This window comes from Canis lupus, chromosome 3 (assembly GCF_003254725.2).
Source record: "Canis lupus dingo isolate Sandy chromosome 3, ASM325472v2, whole genome shotgun sequence".
Taxonomy (NCBI): Eukaryota; Metazoa; Chordata; class Mammalia; order Carnivora; family Canidae; genus Canis; species Canis lupus.
In genome coordinates, this window is record NC_064245.1 from 89,626,938 (window position 1) to 89,647,846 (window position 20,909).

Consider the following 20,909-nt stretch of genomic DNA (forward strand, 5'->3'; position numbering starts at 1 on the left):
TCTATTTTGGGGGGAACAGTTTGTAATGTATTAGTTTTAATTCTTTCAACATTTTGTAGAATTCACCAGTGAAGACATCTAAATCCAGGCTTTTTCTTTATTGAAAGTTTTAAAATTACTAATTCAATGTATTTTCTTGATATAAGTCTATTTAGCTTGTCTATTTTTTACTTTTTTAAGATTTTATTTATTCATGAGAGACACAGAGAGAGAGAGAGGCAGAAACACAGGAAGAGGGAGAAGCAGGCTCCCTGCAGGGAACCCAACGTGGAACTCAATCCCGGGTCTCCAGGATCAGGCCCTGGGTGGAAGGGAGGCACTAAACTGCTGAGCCACCCAGGTGTCCCCTCTATGTTTTCTTGAGTCAGTTTTGTTAAGTATTTTTCTAGGAATTTTCTATTCGTCCAAATTATTTAATTTATTGACATATCCATTTTATGCATGACTTGCACCTTTATACTTAGAGTAGTTTCTTGTGGATAATATATGTTGTATTCTTGGGTCTGCCATTACATTTCATCTGAAGTGCTTTTAATTGGGGTGTTCAGTCCATTTATTTTTTGATGGTCTGGTATGTTTGGGTACACATTTATCATCTTTCCATTTGTTTTCCTTTTGTCATATTTGTCCTTTGGGCTTTTTTTTCCCCTGACTTCTTCTGTATTAATTATATATTCTGTATGATTCAATTTTATCTTACTTATGGCTTTATTAGCCATAAGTTTTTGTTTCTTTAGTGTTTGCTCTAAGTTTTTAGCAAACATCTTTAGCTTACAGTTTACAAATAGTACATTATAGCTTATAGTTTACCTCCAAGTGATATTACTATTTCACATATAACCAAAGAATCTTAAATCAGTACACCTGCATTCCTCTTGGCCCTTGTACTATTATTGTTGTTTATTTTAGTTCTGCATATGGTATACACTCCGAAAGGCATTGGTATTCATTTTATTTTAAACAGCCAAATATCTTTAAAAGATCTTGAAATCATAAAATCTTTTTTTCTATTCAGCCACATAGTTATCATTTTTGAGTTTTCCTGGTCCTTTATATAAACCCATATTTCATTTTCTTTCTACCTGAAGGACTTTCCTTCACATTTCACATAGTGCAAGTCTACTGGTTATAAATCCTTTCAGATTTTGTATGTCTGAGGAAAATCTTTTTGCTGTTGTTATTGAGAGATATTTTTGCTAGGCATAGACTTCTGGGGTAAGAATTATTTTTATTTTATTATTTCAAAAGTCTTGCTCCATCATCTGACTTGTACTTTTTCTGGTGAGAAGTCTTTCGTCATTCTTATGTTTGTTCTTCTCTAAGTAATGCGTCTTTTTTGCTCAGGCTAATTCTAAAGTTCCCACTTTATCACTGCTTCTGAACTACTTAATGATGATGCTCCTTAATATAGTTTACTTCATCTTTCTCATGCTTGGGCTCCATTGGATTTTGTAGACCTGAGGGTTCATAGTTTTCATTAAACTTAGAGAATGTAAACATTTTTTATGCTTCTCTCTTTATTTCACTTCAGGGATTTTAATTAAATGTATATTAGGCTGCTTCAAGTTGTCCCTGACCCTGTGTTCCTTTTTTCTGCATTTCATTTTGGACAGTCTCTATTACTTTGGACTTAAATTCACTCATTTTTTTCTTCTGTAAATTCTAATTTGCTGTTAATCTAATGCAGTGTATTTTTAAAAATCTTAAAAAATTTTTGTTTTAATTTCTAGATCTTTCATGTTTCCACTTAACATGCTCAATTTTCTTCTGGCTTCTTGACTATATAGAATACAGCTATAATAACTGTTTTAATGCTCTTATTTACTAATTCAATCAGTTTGTCATCATTTGGTGGTCAGTTTTGAGTGACTAACATTTTCCCTCATCATGGGTTGTATTTTCCTGCTTCTTTGAATACCTATTAAATTTTCATTAAATAAATGAAATTTATTTTCATTATTTTAAATATTTACATTTTCATTATTTTAAATACTGAATAAATAAAATTCATTATTTTAAATGGCAGTATTATCAAGTCTACCTCTTTGGCCACTGGATATTTTTATATTGTTTAATTACTCTTGGTGGTTTTGTTCCTCCCCCCCTGCGGGGGGGATTTACATTATTTGGAAACATTTGATCCCTTCAGGTCTTGACTTTAAGCTCTGTTATGCAGGTCATTCATTCCAGGGCTAATTTTGCCCCACTACTGAAAACCCACTGCTATTCTGTGTATCCCATCCAGTGTGCCATGCGATAGGAGGTTTTCCAGTCTGTCATGTACCCTATGTAAGCATCAGGCATTGTTCCCTCTTTCCCTTAAGAATGTTCTTTTCCTGGCCTCACCTCCATATGGTTGTCTATACTTAGCGAAAGACTGAAGGACAGCCCTCGCAAGATCTCTGGAATCTTCTACATGTGCAGATATTTCTCTCCCCTGCTATGCCTAGTTACCTTGGCATCCCTGGTCTCTCAGCTTAGTCTGTTCAACCCAGCGGGACTGGAGGTCTCCACTGCTTTCCTCTTCACTTTGCGATGGCCTGGAAGCTTTCTCTAACTAGTAAGTGAAGCCAATAGTAAGACCAAATTCAGGTTTCACTCTCTCTTAGGGATCACTACCTGATGTCCCATGCATTTAAGATTCATGATTCACATCACTTTCTCCTGTGTTTTATTTGTTTTGGGTAGGAGAGTAAGTGCGGTCTCTGTTATTCCATTTTTTACTGGATGTGGAAGTCTAAAACCACATTATGTTAATTCATTTTCATTTTTATACCAATGCCACCTTTACTAAATTTAATGCAACTTCATCATATGGTTTCACTCATATGGGGAATATAAGAAGTAGTGAAAGGGATTATAAGGGAAAGGAGGGAAAACGAGTGGGAAAAATTAGAGAGGGAGAGAAACCATGAGAGACTCCTAACTCTAGAAAACAAACAAAGGGTTGTGGACGGGGAGGGAGGTGGGGGGTTGGGGTGACTGACTGGGGGACAGGCACTGAGGAGGGCACTTGACGGGATGAGCACTGGGTGTTATACTATATGTTGGCAAATCGAACTTCAATAAAAACAAAAACAAAATATACAAAAATAAAATTCTTTACTTAAAAAAACACTTTTCAGTCATAAAATCTGGGAGTGCTTGTTTCTTGACTAGATTCTTCTGTTTCCACATTGTTTTTGGCCATTTTGAATTCTTTGTATATCCATTTAATTGTTAGAATAGTCTCATCAATTTCTACAAAAAAAAAAAAAAAGAAAAAAACAAAGCACTGACAAGAATTGCATGAATTTATAGATCAATTTGCAGCTGATTTCCATCTTAACAGTATTAGGTTTTCCAAACTATGAAGTCAATGTATCTGTTTACTTACATATTTTCAACTTATCTCAGCAGCATTTGTTGTTTTTACTATAGAAATCTTAGTTGCCTCTCATTATAATTTTTGGCAAGGTATGTTATGATTTGATGCTATTGTAAATAGTGTTTTATATTTCATTTTTCATTTATGTGTTGTTAGGATGTAAAACAATTGATTTTAAAATATTTACTATTGAAATGTAACTGACAAACAATATTATTTTAGTTCTAGGCATACAATATAGTGATTTGACAATTCTACACATTACTCCGTGAGCACCATGGTAAGTGTAGTCACCATCTGTCATCATACTGTGTCATTGCAATATTCTTGACTATATTCCCTATGTTGTACTTTTCAATTTATAGCTAGAAGTTTGTACCTCTTAATCCCCTTTATCTCTTTCACTAATCTCCCCACCCACTTCCCTTTTGGCAAGCATCAATTTGTTCTCTGTCTGTTTCTGTTTGTTCATAAAAACTAATGATTTTTACATAATCCTTATGTACTACAAACTTGATAAATTTATTTATAGGTCCAAATAGGTTTTTAAAAGTCTTTTGCATTTTCTATATGCCCATCAAGTCATCTGTGAATTATAAGTCTTATTTCTTTATTTCCATTTTGTTTGCTTAACTATTTAGTTAATTTCTTTATTGTACTTGGTAGGACCTCCAATATTGTGTAGAATAGAGGGAAGTATTTTGTATATTTTGTGTATTCCTGCACTTTGAAAGGGAATATTCAGTATTTCACCATTGATTATGGCATTAGGTATATGCTCTTTGTAGCTACCCTTTATGAGATGATGTAATTTCCTTTCTATTCTTAGTTTGTTGAGAGGTTATTTAAAGCCTGAACTGATGTTAAATTTTGTCAAATTATTTTTCTCTGTATATTGACATCATCATTAGGTTTTCAAAATTAATTTTGCCTTATGAACTAGCATTTAATTAATCTTCGTGAATGTTCCATGTGCACTAGAAAAAAATGTGTAGCCCAAACTTAGATGTCGTGTTTTATAAATACTTCTAATTTGGGCGCCTGGGTGGCTCAGCGGTTGAGCATCTGCCTTTGGTTCAGGTTGAGTCCTGCATCAGGCTCCATGCAGGGAGACTGTTTCTCCCTCTGTCTCTGTCTCTGTCTCTCATGAATAAATAAAATAAAATCTTAAAAAAAATAAATACTTCAAATTCAAATCTTCTGAATACTTGCTGAATTTTTTAAACTATTAATACCATCAATTACTGAAAAATGATTATCAAGATCTCTATATATGACTGTGGATTTGTATATGTCTCCCTTTAGCTGTTAGTTTTGCTTCATGTAATCAGGTGGACACTCATTTAGAAATATCAAATCATTAATATTTTTATTATAATAAATAAACCTCTTGATCTCTGAAGATATTACTTGTACTTTAATATTAATGTGGTCATAAGTACTTTCGTATGATGGGAATGTGCATAGTATTTCATGGTTTCCATTCTTTTACTTTTAGCCCATCAAAGTATATTCAAAGTGCACCTTTCATAAACATCATGCAATTTAGCTTTTTTCTTTTGTATATTGTCATACAAAATTTCCATCTCCACTTGTTAATACGTTGTTTTCATTTGTTATTGAAGTTATGAACATACAATGTCATATTAGTTCCAGGTGCACAATATGATTCAACAATTCTATACGATTTTGCCCACTTATAATAAATACATTTTGGCATGGTTAGGCATAATTAGGCATAATTTTACTATCTGGCTATGTATTTTCTATTTGTCCCATGGGTCCTTTGTAACTTTATTTCTTTTTTCCCCTTGTTTCATTGGAAACATCCATTGGATGGCATGAAAAGAAAGTCCAGATATGTTTTAGAATAATTTTAGATTTACAGAAAAACTGTCAAGATGGTACAACTGTCATATACTTCAAGCTTAGTTTCCCCTATTACTAACATCTTGGATTAGCATGGTACATTTGTTAGAATTAATAAATCAATACTGATGCATCATTGTTAACTAAAGCTCATCCTTTATTCATAGTTACTAAGTTTTTACCTAACGTCTGTTTTCTGGTTCAGGTTTCTATCCAGGAAATTGTATTACATTTAAAAATCATGTCTCCTTGTGTTCCTCTTGGCTATTACATTTTCTTAGACTTCTTTGTTTCTGATGATCTTGACATTTTTGAGGAATATTGATCATCTTATAGAAAGCCCCTTAATTGGGATTTATCTGATAATTTATTCATGATTAGACTGAGATTATGGATTTTAGGAGGAAAACCAGAGAGGTCAAGTGCCATTTTCATTATGTAGTATTTAAGAAAAATGTTTTGAGTGCAGTTGACATGGAATGTTACATTCGTTTCAGGTCTACAACATAGTGATTGGACTTCTCTGTATGTTACCCTATACTCACTACAAGTATCATATTAACAGTACATGATGTCAACCTTGATCACCTGGATGAAGTAATTTGTCAGGTTTTGCACTGTGAAGTTAATCTTTTCCTTCCTTATTTCCATACTGTATTCTTTGGAAGGAAGTCACTATCCATACACACTTAAGAAGTGGAGAGTTCTGTTCCACCTCCTTGAGGGGGCAGTATCTACATAAATTATTTGGAATTCTTCTGCACAAATTTTTGTCTATTCCCTTCTGTTTACTAATTTATTCAACCATTTATTTATATCAATGTAGACTCATGGATATTTATTTTATACTTTAGGTAATAATCCAATACTACTTTATTATATTGCTTAAATTTTTCGGCCATTGGGAGTGTTTTTGGTTGACTCCTGTGGTCTTTGATACACCCTCAATCATCATGTGTCTTCTTTAAATTTTTTAGAGATGGGGAGTCATGGGGTGCTTCCTTACTCCCTGACACTACAAGTTGTTCCAGGATCCCTTGGTATAGTCCCCGACCTAGTGTTAGAATCAGTCATTTTCCAAGGATTTCTGGTTCCTTTTATTGAACAATAATATTAGTAACCAAGATCTGGGCACTACGTGTGCTCATTCTTACTGTGGTCTTGATACTTCCAGGCCATCTAGGGTAACACAACAATGGAATACATGTGTGTATACTAATCCATGTATACACCTATGTATAAAAATATTTATGTTTGGAACAATCTGCATCTACAGTAAGCTAAACATGAGCTTCTACTTATGTCTCTGTCTCTAATCCATTACATAGGGAACATTCTACCCTCTTTTCCTTGCATATCTGTAAGCACCCACTTCAACAATGAGAAAAGTGTGTCACTCCCACCATCTACAATCAGTTGACTTAATTATTGAATTCCAATACGCAGATACAGCAACATTAGTTCTTAACTCACAGCCCTGTGGGAAATACCTTTATCCAGTAGAGTATAATGCAAATGTGCAATTCTTTTTGCCTTTCGCCTTAAAGATATCATTCGTTTTCAAAGTTAGGTAGGTCAGCATCTTTTCTTTCTTTTATCTTCAGTGAGATTGTTTCATATATTTGTAATATAATTAGTTTTTTTTGTTACATTCTACATTCTATTGTAGGAACCCTCAACCTTCTTAAATTTGCATAAACTTTATGTGCTGCAAAATTTGATGAGCTTTGACAAAGTGCATTTTGTCACGTATCCAACATGATGGCTTCTTCTTCTTCTTCTTCTTTTTTTTTTTTTTTTTAGTTTTCCATTTATTTCTTCTATTAGCTCTTTAGCTATATTGCATTTTCATATAAATATGTATAATATGTATTTATTTTATGTCAATAATATCCCTGCAATCATACTATGCATCATTAACCTAACACTATTTTGGGTTAACATAATGACAATTCATAGATAATATTACAACCTTACTGCAGTTCATTTCCATTTACATCTCATTCATTGTAGTATTGCTGCCATTTATTTTATTTCTGTATGTTGTAAATCACATAAGGTATTATTATTTTTTTACTTTAAATGTCATTGTCTTTTTGAGATTTTGCTAAAAGGAATAAACAGTACTTACATTCCCCCCACATATTAACCATGATTGGTTATCTTTATTCCTTACTCTAGATATCAGTGTCTATTTGTTATTATTACTTCAGTCTGAAAACTTACCTTTAGCTTTTCTTTTTAAGATTTTTAAAAATCTATTTATTCATGAGAGACACACAGAGAGAGGCAGAGACACAGGCAGAGGGAGAAGCAGGCTCCTTGCAGGGAGCCCGATGTGGGACTCGATCCCAGGACCCCGGGGTCACGACCTAAGCCAAAGGCAGACGCTCAACCACTGAGCCACCCAGGTGTCCCTTCCCTGTAGCGCTAATTATAGTGTTCATATATTGAAAATGAATTCTTGCAAGTTATTTTTATCTGCATATTTCTTTATTTTTTATTTTAAGTATATTTTCACCTGATACAGAATTCTAAGTTGATATATATAATTTTTTATTCTGGACATTTTAAAAGATGGTGCTCCATTGACTTCCAGCTCCCCCTCCCTGATACACATCACTGTGCTTTTAGAATTTTCTCTTTATATTTGTTTTCAAAAATTTGTGCTGCACCTAAGTGTGAATTTCTTTGTTCTTATAGTCCTTGGTGTTCCCTATGCTTTTTGTGTTTATAAGTTGAGATTGTTTTTTAAATCAAACTTTAAGTTTTTGGCCATTATTTCTTTGAATATTTTTCTGCCAAGTCTTTTATATCCTCTCATTCTAGGATTCAAATTACATAAGTGTTTATTAATTTAATATACTCCCATAAGGCTCTAACCCCTAACAGTTTTTTTCCTAATCTTATATTCTGTGCTCTTGTACAGAATATAAAAGTACTTCTGTATATTTTATTTGGATAATTACTACTGATATATCTTTATGTTCAACAATTATTTCTTCTGCTTTTATTCTGTCTGCCTGTTAAAATAATCTAATACATTTTTATGTCTTACACTGTACATTTCAATTCAAAAACATCAATTTAATTCTACATTATTTATTTGACATCTCCTCTAGATTCATTCATATTTTTCATTTTATACCATAAATTATTCAGCACTTCTATAACAGTCATGTTAAAATCCTTGATGACTAATTACACCATCTGAATTATCTGTGATTTTCTTTCTATTGATTCATTTTGCTCTTGATTGTGGGCCATATTTTCCTACTTCTTCATATCTTTCACAGGGCAGCATAACATGTGGTGTGTCTGAAAGAATAATGGATACTAAATTGTAATATCTCTGTCTCTGGGATGTGCAGTCTCATTCTTTAATCAGGCAGCTACGGTGAGAGGCTGATCTCTTAGATTCCACCAAGACCTGGACTGATTTTTTTTAATGGATTTAATTTTTTACAGCAATTTCAAATTCACAGCATGAGTGAGAGAAGGTACAGAGATATCTGATATGCTCTTCACCACCACGTGTGAATAGTCACCCATTATGAACATCTCCCACGAAGGGTGTGCCTTTTCTTTTTTTTTACATCTCCTGAACCTCTGCTAACACATCGTCCAACACCCAAAGTCCATAGTGTACATTACAATTCACTCTTGGTGTTGGACATGCTGTGAGGTTGGACCAAATGTATGACAACATGTATCCATCCTTATGGTGTCGTACAGAGTATTTTCACTGCCCTAAAAATCCTCCGTGCTCTGTCTCTTCATCCCTCCCTCCACTCCTGAAGATTGAATGAGGTTGTGTTCACCATTGGTTTCAAAAAGAGCCATAAAGACTGCACTTTTTTTTTTTTTTTTTTTTTTTTAAGACCCTTTACCTCTTAGGTTAACGTTCAGCTTCAGGACAGAGGGGCTAATCCTTTGATCCTTTCAGGTTTGCACTGGAAATAGCTTGGGTTTTAGCCTTAGCTGATTTGCATTCATTTCTGTATTATACCTCAGCAAGGCCTGGCATCTGCGTGCTGCGAGGCATATACACTGTTTTTGAGGCCACATGCATTTCTACTTCTGTCCTTTCTTTCTGCCACTTTGTCATCAGTACTTCTGGGGAGGGATTATTTTTAAGATTGTATTTATTTATCCATGAGAGACACACAGAGAGAGGTAGAGACACAGGCAGAGGGAGAAGCAGGCTCCATACAGGGAGCCCGATGTGGGACTCGGTCTCAAGACTGTGGGATCACGCCCTGAGCCAAAGGCATATGCTCAACTGCTGAGCCACCCAGGTGTCCCAGGGGAGGGAATTGTTAAGATGAAATATTTATTTTTTCATTTGGAGCTTTTCCAGATAACAATCTCTCTTTCCACCCATGCAGTCATTTAAAATTCACCTGATTTCTCCTTGTAAAGTCTCCCCATCTAAAGCATGCCTCCCGTCTGCACACTTGCATTCACAGCAGACACTTGTCACTGTTGTGACTAGGATGATGCATCTATAGTTCTTTGTCCACCTATGAAGATTTCATCCCTTCTTGTCTGATACTTTGTATCAGCTGTTCTTTAATAACTTGAATAACTTTTTTTTAGAAAAACATGCTTTATATTTTATCAGTTTTTTTTCTTGTTTTTAACATAGGTGATATGTTCATCCTTATCCTACTTTATCTTAATCAGAAGTGAAACTCTCCACAATTGCTTATTTCTTGGGTTTCTCAAATATCCTACTCATGTGTTTTATCTCATTTACTCTTTCTCTTCCTTTCACAAAACAACACATTTACAATGATACAACCAAAGCTATCTTTTTAAAAATGGCATAAGCCTGTTTATATTTCCCTAGTGAGTAAGTACTTTATTTTAGTATGGGAATCATAAGACATTTCATCTCTGGACTCCTTCAGGCAAATGCCACTTCATAATGAGACTTTCTTTTAGTTATCAGTTTATCTTCTAAAGTAACTGCAGCTTGTAGACGTTAGACTTACAACTGACAGATGAACTTGATTATCCCTCAATTATTTGAAAGTTGGTATATTAGCTCAGGCTGCCATAAAAAAAAATCACAGGCTGGTGGCTTAAACAACAGAAATTTATTTTCTCATAATCCTGGAAGCTAGAAGTCCATAGTCAAAGTGCTGGAAAATTTGATTTCTAGTGAGGGCTCTCTTCTTGGCTTGTAGGTGATTATCTTCTTGCTGTGTCTTCGCGTGACCTTTCGTCATGAAACTGATAGAGTTCTGGTGTCCCTTTCTCTTCTTAAAGGGCACCAGCCCTATCACATTAGGGCTCTACCATTATCATTTATCCTCCATTACCTTCATCAGGGCTTTATTTCCAAATACAGTCACACTAGGTGTTAGAGCTCCCACATGAATTTCGGGGCCACACAATTCAATTCATAGCAGTTGATTTCAATGTTACATCCAAAATGCAAACGGGCATTGAGGGGGACACTTGATGGGATGAGCACTGGGTGTTATGCTATATGTTGGCAAATTGAACTCCAATAAACAAAGGAAAAAAATGCAAACATATGTTTGATTATTATCTGTGTATTTTTTTTTTTGTTTATGCGTGCATTATCTATGCCTGGTTAGCCAGGTATTTGAGGCATGGCCGTGCTCAGTTTCCTGAAGTAGTACTGTATAGCCCCAGAAAGAAAGGTTCTGAAGTCTTTTTTTTTTTTTTTAAACTATCTTGAAACAAGGAATGAACACTCAGTGGGCTCCATTATTGAGTCTCATTGTGATTCACATGTAATTAAATGAAGCAGAACAGCCATCTCATAGTGACCTGTGAAGGGTAGGGATGATTCAACCCTCCTACTCTGTTATTGGTGTACATGGAGGCCTGCCTACGGTAGGAAGGAACTCTCACTCTTAACTCTCTTCTTGAATAAATCCTTCTATTTGTTCCCACTGTGGCTATTATGGATGGAAAGTAGACTTAAGGTCTACTTTTACTTTACCCATCAGTAGTGGTCATTGCGATAGAGATCCAACATCCTTTCTACCATCAGTGATTTGTCTAAGCCAATTATAATTCTGTCTCACTTCTTGGTTTTATCCAACCACAAATATTCATGTGACTCAACTCTGGTCTTTGGGGTATAAGAAGAAATCTTCCGGGAGGCTTCTTGGAATTAGGTTATCATTCTTAAGAGAGATAAGTTTTTTTTTTTTTAATGCTGAGAAAAATAGAAATTATAAAGCACTATAAAGACTATTTAGACTACCTGACCCAATCTGAGACATTTCTCTTTTGACTTTTTTTGATTGCAAGTGATAGAGAACCTACTCTGAACTGGCTTTTTTTTTTTTTTTTTTTAAGTGAGTTTGTTTGATTCAGAATCTGAGAAGTCCAGGAGTACAGTGCCTTTGAAAACTGTTGGATTTAGGGCTAAAGAGTGCCATCATCCTGAATTTCTGTCTCTTTGTTTTGCTCAGTTCTTGTCCATGTGTTGGTTTCTCTAACTAACCAGCAGCCCTGGTCTCATATACTCTTGCTTACAAGCCCAGGAGAAGAGGCTCTCTTTGGTAGCAGCCATCACAAACATCAGATTATTCTTTTTTTTTTTTTTTTACATCAGATTATTCTTATTGAGTTAGCTAACATCACATGTCTGCCACTCAACTAATAACTGTGGCCAGGGTTATTTGATGAACTGACCCAGTTAGTATCCACTTAACCTAGAAGGGTTGAAAATGGAGAGGTATTGAAGCCCAAAAGAAAAGTGCAAGAACATTCATCCATCCATTCTGTAAGTCTGTTTTGAGCACCTGTTATGACCAGGATCCATTCTAGGTGCTAGGAAGACAACAGGGACCAGAATCTCTGATCTCATGAAGTTTCTATTCTGTTGGGGAAGTGATTAATGAATAAGTATGTGCATAAGTGAATATGCAGTATGCCAAATGGACACAAATATTATGCAGAAAAATAGACGTGGACAAGAGACAGAGGGAGTGTGATGGTGTTGCCAGAGGTTTTGCTGCTTAAGAGAGTGGCCAGGAATGATTGCTCTGATAAGGATATCTGAAGTTAGGATCCATTCATGCAACTATTTGAGTGAAGAAGAACAGTTCAGTCAGAAGAACGACAAGGCCATGATCTGTGAGCTTATTTGCTATGTTTGGGAAAAAAAAAAAAAAAAAAAAGCAGGGAGGTCTGTGGACCTGGTGCATAATGAACAAGAAAGAGAGAGAGGGGATGATATCAGATTTGGTTGAGGAAAGACAAATATGGTCTTAGAAGCTAAAATAAAGATATTGGCTTAGTGAGATGGGAGCCAGCAGAGCATTTTGGGGAAAGGAATGGCATTCTTTGATTTGTGTTAAAGATAATTCTTGCAACTTTGTACATCGTAAACCATGAAGGGATAAAGGTGTAGGTGGATCAATGTAGAGACTACTATCATAATCCAGGCAAGAGATCATCTCGACAGATAACACATTTGCCTATAGTGTTATTGGTCAAGGTGTGGAAAGGGTGTCTGATATAGGATATGTTTTGAAAGCCAAGCTCACAAGGCCTTGCTGACAGATATGAAGTGTGTGAGTAAAAAGAGGAGTTATGGATGATTCCAAGGTCTTTTCCCTGACCATCTGGAAAAAAAAAGGCGGGGTGGGGGGGTGGAGATTGTGTTTTGCTGAATGGGCAATATTGTAGGAAAGAGAGGCTTTGGAGAGAATATCAGAAACCTAGTTTCAGACCTGCTAATTTTGAAATGTTACTAACAATTCAACAGCAAATATCCAGTGGGTTGTTGGATATGTTAGTTTAGACTGTGAAGTAGGGTACTGGGCGGGGCTCAAAGTTTGTGCACCATAGCACGTAGGAAGGAGTTCCGTAAGCCAGGAGGCTGGATAAGATCCTGCAAAGACTGAATAGAAATGGGGAAGAGAAGAGGAATGAATGAGAACAGAGGCCTGGAGACTGTAACAATAAGAAGGCAAGGTGAGGAGAAGGATTGGCTTGAGAGTAGAAGGAGAAACAAGAGAGCATGGTATCTAAAATCCTAAACAAAGAAAAGCCATTTAGACGGCAGGAGTGATCAGCTGGGCCAAATTTTTCTGATAGGTCAGTAAGATAAGAATGGAGAATTGAAAAAAAAAAAAAAAAGAATGGAGAATTGACAGTTGTGCTTAGCAACAGCTAAATCATTGGTAATGAAAAACAAATGACTGCTTAGTAGAATTGATGAATTAATGATTGATTCAGTACAATTGTGGGAATACAAACTCATTTGCAGGGATTTAAGGAAGCAAGGGAAAGGAGGAATTCAGATGATGCACATAGACCACATGTTTAAGGAGGTTCTTTTGTTTTTGTGTTTTGTAAGGAGAAGCCGAAAATTGAGGCAGTTGCAGACAAAAGAGATGGGGTAGGATGGTTGTTTCTTAAGATGGCCCAAATAGGGTTTATGCTTATGCAAGTAATCCAAGGAAGGGCAATTTGATGATTCCATAGAGAGGAAACAAATTCATGGAGCACTGTCTTTAAGAAGGCAGGAGGCAATGGGAATGGATCCAAGGAGTTGGCTTAGATAAGAATAAGGACAGTTCTTCTGTAATAATATGCACAACGGACAAGGCAGGATAGATGGGCAGAGCGGTAGATAGGTGGGTGAATGTGTGGTTGGTACTTTGGTCAGAAACAGTCACGACGCGATCATCAAGATATGGCAATTCAGGCCGGAGGTTGTAGGAGAGACAAAAAGGCATGAAATTGTCCACTGGAGAGTGGGACCTAGAACAGTAGCATTGGGATGCTGTGAGAGCCCTGCTGGGTCACATATACCTCAAGCAACACGGTTGTGGTTTCCTCCAGGCATTTTCAGCTAGGAGAATGCACGTGCGGAGAGGGTAGCAAGTTGGACTAACCAGCAGTGGGGGGGGGGGGGTTCCCCAAGTACTAAGAACCTAGAGATTGATGAGGCAAGTCTGGTACATGCAAAGAAGTGGTTATAATTTTTGCATGGTCCATGGAATATAACCTGAGTCAAGAGGAAAATGAAGACCTGCTTTTTTTGGAAGAAAGAGACACGTATTCTGAGAAGAGCAGTAACAAATTTGTGCTGCGGAATTAACCTTTCCAGACTTTGCATCCAATGTTATCACATGATGCTAAAGTTTGGCAGGGGACTGACACACATATATATGTCATATTAAATCTGAATGTCTCTAAATTATGTAAAAATGTAATTCTCTGATGCCTTAAAACAACTGAGAGTAAAGTTGAAACATTTGTTCATTTATTTCTTCAAAGTCAGAGCATCATAAATAACAAGAGTATTAAAATTGTGTGCACTTTTGGAAAAACTGATTTTTGAGAATAAGCATTTTCTCTTGCAAAGAACTGCACTAAATTTGGTGCATATACAATAAATCCAACTGAAAGGGTTTTGCAGGTTTTTTTTTTTTTCTGGAACAGTAAGGAAAATAACTGCTATCCATAGAATGTAGTAGAAAGTGACACAGGTGGATAAGGAGGTCCAGATGAAATGACCTGATGGTTCAGAGGAATGATGGTATCAACCAGAAAGACAGAGAGAGAATAATACAACTTCATGGTATGAAATTTAATCATTTTTGAATAATCTTGTTTCAAACCAAATAAATTTAGATTTGACTAGAGAACCTGGAGATTGTAACAGTTATGATAAATTTGCCACCTCGTTTTTTTTTTTTTTTTCTTTTTCCAACTTCTTTCTGGTTTTTCTTCTCGGACTGAAGAAGTTAAAAACCTAAAATTTCCTGAGATTCATTTTCACCAGGTTTCTGTATGTCCGCTAATCCAACACAGCTGCACAAGATTTGAATACAGACCCAGGGCGAGAGAGAAGTGGCTGGCGGGGCATCCAACCTGCTTGTGTGGCTGGTGGGGGCGACAGGGGTCAGGAGCTGGAAGTCGTCACATCAGTGTCCTGATTTAGCAGCTTCTTTCTTGGGAAGCCCCGACGTTAGGAGAGGCACAAACAGTATGTTCTAGATCTGCTGTCACTTTGGGAGTTGTTCCTCTGATCTATTTCATCTTGCTGTCCCAAGAAAGTCATTCAACACCCAGTAGTAAATCTCTCTCTGTTCAAACTAGTGCAAATGGATTCTGAGTTCTGCATCGGAACCCCAGTGGAAAAAAGAGGAACAGCCTTCGAGTGCCAGGAACTTGATCTGACCACTGAGGGCCTCACCCATCACAATCACCTGGAATCCAAGCTGGACAGACACGTTCCTGGGATACGCTCTGTGACTGAGGCAGAAGTGACCAAGGAGTCTCTATTTTTAACTGATGCCCATATATGATTCTGACGTAGCCAATTCCTAGAGCATTGAAAAAGCAGAGTCCCATGGTTCAGAGAAATCATTCAGAGGTCTCAATGGAATTTAGTATGAAAAATGTGCCTGTGATTTTTCTATGGTGTGGGTCGATTGAATTCATAGGTGAAGAGGAATCATTTATTGGCAATTTCCAGATCTCTGGCAATAATAAGTTTTGTGATATCCCAACTCATTGACCTCCGAGGTGCCCATGGACTCGTGTTCTCACATACGTCCCCCAGACACCTTTTCATATTTGTTTTAAGAGAGTTATTTTCCTAGATTTAAAACATCATGATGCAAGGCTATTGGTATCTACATCTGGCTTTTAAAAATAAATAGAAATGAGTGTACAGTATCTAGTCCTTGGTGCCGAGCATACAATTAATGGAAAGGAAGGTTTTTGTTTTGCTTTTTCACTAAGGAAATTTTATCCTTTTATCAAAAACAGTATGTTGAAACAGATTAATGATATTCCAATTTTTCTCTTTTGGACAGTTACAATTCTCTTTCCAGAGTGGCTTTTTAGGACTAATTTGAAGGTGTGAAGACGTAGCAGGAAAAGAACTACTGGCTGGCTCTGTTGACAGAGCATGTGACTCGATCTGAAGGTTATGAGTTCAAGCCCTACACTGGGTGTGGAGCCTACTTGAAAAAAAGAAAGAAGGAAAGAAAAGAGAGAAAGAAAGAAGAAAGAAAGAAAGAAAGAAAAAGAAAGAAAGAAAGAAAGAAAGAAAGAAAGAAAGAAAGAAAGAAAGAGAAACAAAGAAAGGAAGGAAGGAAGGGAAAGAAAGGAAGGAAGGAAAGAAGGAAGGAAGGAAGGAAGGAAGGAAGGAAGGAAGGAAGGAAGGAAGGAAGGAAGACAACTAATCATAATTTTAGATGTCCCTGGAAATCTTAAAAAAAAAAAAACAGTCATCATAAAGTAACTACTAAACAGATAAAAATTTTCCTTTTTTGCCTCCTTGCTCATATATATTGTTGTAATACTTTTTATCACATTTTCTATTCTTTTCTATAATTAATTCTGTATGATAAAAGTCCAATTTACTGAGAATTTATTATGTTCTAGGCAATTGTCTAAACAAATTAAATATAGTCAATAATTTATACACAGATAACTACTATGGGGATATTACCAACTCCATCTTTTAAGTGAGAAAATTGAGTTTCAGAAGTTATGTGAGGAAATTTTCTAAGAAAGAAAAGATTCAGATGCCTATGATATCATGCCTCATGAATATTGTCATATTTATGTAATTGTCTTTTCAATATGTGTCCTACAATAAAGAACTGAAGTATGTATTATATAATAAGATTTGACCATCTTGGGATCCCTGGGTGGCGCAGCGGTTTGGCGCCTGCCTTTGGCCCAGGGCGTGATCCTAGAGACCCGGGATCGAGTCCCACGTGGGGCTCCCGGTGCATGGAGCCTGCTTCTCCCTCTGCCTGTGTCTCTGCCTCTCTCTCTCTCTCTCTCTCTCTCTGTGACTATCATGAATAAATAAATAAAATCTTAAAAAAATAAAAAAAAAAGATTTGACCATCTTTTTACTGAAAGTAGTTTTTTTTTTTTAATCACCTCTGTCTTCCTAGATGCATTCTGTTGCAGAAAAAGCTTCCATCAATGTAGCTTCCTCAATATTACAGATTACTAAACACTTCAGTTCAAAGGTAATGGATCAAAAGTTATGAACATCTTGGGGATCTTTATTGGTATTTTTGTAGTACATTTTGGATATACAACCAGATCTGAAGTATTTGATTATAGCTATTTCTCTAATTTTTGATGAAAATAATTAAACTTTAAAAAGTCCAGGTTGATAAGTAGAAATTGGTACTTCATTATGATTGCAGTTTACACCGTGATTACTAGCACAGTCGATCTTTTTCCCTTTTAAATAATCAATAAGTATTATATATTTGCTTACCTATGAAATTTTCTCATACAGGGAAGTATCACTGTATACAGAGATAATATGGTTCAGATGCCTGTTCTTTACAGGTTCTGTGATGTTAGGCCTATTACTTAACTTCATTGAACCCATTCTGTCAACTGTGACTTGGGGAAAATGATAATTTGGGAGGGTTATTTTCAAGATTCCAAGAGAGTGCTACCAAATAAAGAATGCTCTAAAAGAGTAGTTAACCAATATTATTGTTATCATTACTATTGAATATTTGTGCATGATCTCTTTCCACTGGAGTTTTATAATTTAAACAGAAATCAAATTTTTGTTACATTAGGTAGAAGAAAAGAGAAAATCTGTGGTATGATAATTTTAAAAATATCAATTTAGTGCCTTTTTAATAAAAACTAATACAGCACATTCCAATTATGTTTCAAAATGCAAAGTTGATTAAAAATAAGAATGTTCAGACATTGTATAACTGACAAAATTATATCATATACTTTTTTGAAGTTATTGAAACTTAAAGAATAAAATTACAATTTTGCACATGCGTCTGAAAAAATAAATAGGATTTTAATAAATTAAAATGGATATTAGTAGCTTTATGGGGAACTTATATAGAATCAAAACGGGTTTATAAAAACCCACAAATTTGATGATCTGATAATTTCATACCAATAGTCTTGCCTGTCATGGAAGAAAAAAAAAACTAACAATTTCAAAATTACAATTATTTTCTATTATTATAACAGAATTTCAATGGACAGATTTTCTTTCTTTTTATCTACCCAAATGTATGAAAACTGTATGCATATAAACACTCTGATTCTATCCTTAGCAAACTTGCAATATTCATGAATCTAAAATCACTCTTCTTCATGTTTAGTCCAATAATGCCTCTTGTTCTCTCAAAGAAAGCGTCATATCCCCCAGATGTAAACATTGCTTTAAGAGCCAATGCCATATGCTGACAGATGGCATCCCATCTGTGGTTCAGTTATTAAAAATAAATTTCTTGGCTATGTTCAATAAATATAAGATATTCTTATCCATTTTTTCTAGAAATGTTTAGTTTTCAACCATAGGTTTAGCAAAGCAAGCCACAAAGCTCAATCCTATATAATAACTTGAGTAACAAAATAAGCTTTATGTCAGAATAAAACTATATATTTAGGCTAAGACGTTCAGAAGAAAAACATATAGAGAAAGATAAATGCAAACTAATTTCTTTAAGTATTAGACTTTTGATTTGGCTCAGCTATTAGACAGGAAAATTTAAAAAATTATCCTCCCTTCTAGGAATTAAGCGTTGGTAGATGGGGAGCAGGAAATCCAAGCTACTTGAAATATTTTACACATCGTTCGAACTCCAAAATGCTTGTCAGTAGTTCTTTTGCTGCTATGTCTTCACACCTTCAAATTAGTCATTTTTTTCACGTTTCATTGTCAAACAAGACTTGAAGGGAAATACAAGTAATATATTTCTTCTCATCATAAAGTGACAGAGTTTTGTTAGAGTGGTAGTAAAGGAAGGAAGGCCATGTGCGTGTCTCATGGTGTATAATAAGGCAGGTTCCTTAGAACTTTGATAATTGCTGATGTCAGGAGAAAGAGATGGATAAACCAAGTGAGTGAGAATCACATTTGAAGCCTTAAAGAAAAAAAATAAGATCTTAGGTGTGAAAGCCTTTAGTACCCATATCCATGTTTTTCCCCTCCTGTAACATCTTGGTCCTGGTGATTGAAATTAGATATTCTTATGTCCTTCTCTTCCTTTCTCTTTCTCTCTTTTCTTTTTATTTTTTAAAAGATTTTATTTATTTATTCATGAGAGACAGAGAGAGAGAGGCAGAGGGAGAAGCAGGCTTCCCTCAGAGCAGGGAGCCTGATGCAGGACTCGATCCTAAGACCCTGGGATCACGACCTGAGCCAAAGGCAGATGCTCAACCACTGAGCCACCCAGACGTCCCTCTATCTCTTTTCCTTTTCTATCGTCTTCCTTTTCTGGAGCAATATACTACCTATAATTTTTAAGGTATATTTGTTATTCACTGTTCAACAAAATTTGCCAATACTTTTTGCTCAGAAGGCCCACAACATGCATAAACATGAAAATATTCATAGGACGTTATCTTTCAACAAAAATTAGAACGGGATTAATTAATGGCAATAGAATGGTGGCCAGTAGTGAATCTGAACCTAAAATCTAGTCACCCAACTTCCTATCTCATGATGTTGACATTATATCATGCATGTATTATGTGTCCTTAAAGGAGACTGAGAGAATCAGTGACTGAGGGAACTAGGAGTTTTAGAATAATATCTCCATCATTCCTACCAGTTTGGAGCTAATATATCAAAAGCTAGAAGATGAACTCAGGCAAGGGAATAAGGTAAAGTGGTTAGCTGCAGCTGTAGCAATACTTCGCAAATGTTAAACATTAATGCATATTTTAAAGCATATAAAGAGAATAAAGCAAGGATCCATACTCTGCAATATGATAATGCTTATGATTACTTTTACACTCCAAACAGATAAGGTCAGTATAAAATGGAAAATGATATGCCAATCACATGAAAATGGTAAAAAAAAAAAAAATCCCTAAATAATGTTAGGAAACTGTGGTAAACATTTTAAAATGGCCCACAAGATTCTCCTCTTGTTTTAATTTCTCCCCCTGAGTGTGAGTAGATTCTGTGAATATAATGAGCTATCGCTCCCGTGCTTATGTAACAACATATGGCCATGATAACAGAATTTTGCAGATGTAATTGAAGTCTCTAATCAATTTACTTTGGTTAATAAAAAGGCATATCATCCCAGGTGGACTTGATCTAATCAGGTGAGCTCTTCCGTGAGAATCACTGGCTTGGAGTAAGTAAGTCTCTAAGAGCTGAAAGTGGCCAGAGCCAACATATGGAGGAAAAAAAAAAAAGAGACATCATCACTCTTATAATCACAGAGAAATGACTTCTAGTGATATCCAAGGAACTGGAGGACCCTGGGCCCCAGCTGAGATCATAGCTCTGATCAACACCTTGACTTCTCCTGGTAAGACCCTGAGCAGAGGGCCCAACTCATATCCAGACTGACTCACATAAATGGAAACTATGAGGTAATAAACTGTGCTATTTAAAGCCACTATGTTCGTGGTCATCTGTTATGCAGTAATAGAAAGCTAATAAACAAACCAAATCCAGAGTATATTTGGGAATAAATATAATCACAAAAGGTAATAACTAATCAGTATTAGGAGATAACTTATCACATTAAAAGAGAAAAATCATATAGTCATCTCATACATGCAGAAAAAATTAATAAAATTCTGTGGATATCCATGATATAAACTCTTAACACCAGGAGTAGAAGAGAGGGTGCCCCCATCACTGCCTCTATTCAAATTTATTAGATGAATCAGTGACTACATTTAC